This window comes from Athene noctua, chromosome 13 (assembly GCF_965140245.1).
Source record: "Athene noctua chromosome 13, bAthNoc1.hap1.1, whole genome shotgun sequence".
NCBI classification, from domain to species: Eukaryota; Metazoa; Chordata; class Aves; order Strigiformes; family Strigidae; genus Athene; species Athene noctua.
The window spans coordinates 24,108,014-24,109,511 of NC_134049.1; the positions used below are offsets into that span (position 1 = coordinate 24,108,014).

Consider the following 1,498-nt stretch of genomic DNA (forward strand, 5'->3'; position numbering starts at 1 on the left):
CAGTCCTGCAGACCACAGGGATGGATGAGGAAAGCCCTCAGCAGTGCTGCTTCTCTGGGACATGCTTTCAGAGCTGTGAGTCTGTAGAGATTTAACCCTTCTCCAGTGACTAGGTGTTTCTCATGCCCCCTCTGAATGTAACTTGCCAGCTGATGTCTTAGGCTTGGGCATGGCAGCATGGTCTGTCTTGTGGGTTCAGAAGTACCAGATGCCAGCCCAGTGCTTTGGGCAGTGCAAAGGTACCAGGAGGTTGTGTCCTCAGTGTCCCAGGCTAAGTCTGAGATCCGGTAGAGTGTCCCTGCACGTCTTTCCTCCTGTCTGACTGCTGGGAGCAAGGGCCCTGCTCGCAACACACGGACTCAAACCTGTAGAAGGCAGAAGGAGGGTCGCACCAGTGCAGCTTTTCCCAGATGTGTGCACAGACCTTTCTTGGGCAGGCAGTGTGCTGGTCCCAGGGCATGAGGGCAAGTTCTCTCAGGCTCCCACAGTGCAATGTACTGAGTCTAGAGCAGCCTCGGGAGAGAAAATGATGTTCTCACTGAGGGAGAGGCCACTTAGGCGTGCAAGGGGAGGGCATGTCCCGGAAGAAAGGACAAGACTGTCCCAGCAGAGGAAGGCAGTCCAGCTCGTGCAATCCTTAACAAGCTACTGTGGGTCCTCCTCCTGCCAGCTCTTCCCTCTGCTGAACCTCATCCCCTGCCCTCTCACTTGGTCGCCTTGTTCAGCAAGGTCAAGAGCTCGGTTAGGACGGCAACCGAGAGTAAGGATATCTGGTTCCTGGCTGCTTAGTATGAGCTACAAGTTGAGAAACAGGAGAGCTCGTAACTTACACAGGCAGACTGACAGACCGTGCACCATGGGGGTGAAGAGTGTCAGCAGCAGAGACCGCAAATGCAAGGACTGACCCACCGATTGCTGGTCCATGAAAGTACCCTGTGAGGTGCAACCTTGCAGAAGTTCTACGGGAAACTTCATAACTGGGTCTAATTAGGCAAAATGAAGATTCTCAGAGGTTACCAGCCTGGGTCTGGTATGAGAGGGCATGCCAGGCTTGCGCAAAGAGCTCTGCCACTCCCTGGAAAGGCCCTGTGAGACCGTCTTTGGTGACGGCCAGGGAGAGGGAGAGAACGCAAAGCTCAGCCAGGAGTATAAGGCTCGGCACAGGTGGGCTGAGGGGAAAGGCAGGTGTTGTGCCAGAGGTCCCATGGTGTAATGGTGAGCACTCTGGACTCTGAATCCAGCGATCTGAGTTCAAATCTCAGTGGGACCTCAACCTTTTGGGGCTCCCTCCAGCCTTTCCCCAGCATGCTTCCAGCTTAAGAAAGCCTTAACAGCCCTTCTGTCGGGTCAAATCTTTAGTGCACTCTCATCTTCCATCCTTTCCTGTGCTCCCAGCCCGGGACTGACATCAAGGCCCCTTCTCCTACCCTGTGACCACCAACTCTGCAGCTTTCCTGAGCACTGGCCCCAGCCCCCTCTGCTCCACTGTGCTTGCTTG

General features: G+C 55.1%; 1 non-coding gene across 1 annotated transcript; it reads left to right on the top strand.

The window, feature by feature from the left end:
• The first annotated feature begins 1,198 nt into the window (after positions 1–1,198).
• TRNAQ-CUG (transfer RNA glutamine (anticodon CUG)) lies at positions 1,199–1,270 on the top strand. Its single transcript has one exon. It is a non-coding gene; the product is annotated as a tRNA-Gln (tRNA).
• The last annotated feature ends 228 nt before the right edge of the window (positions 1,271–1,498 follow it).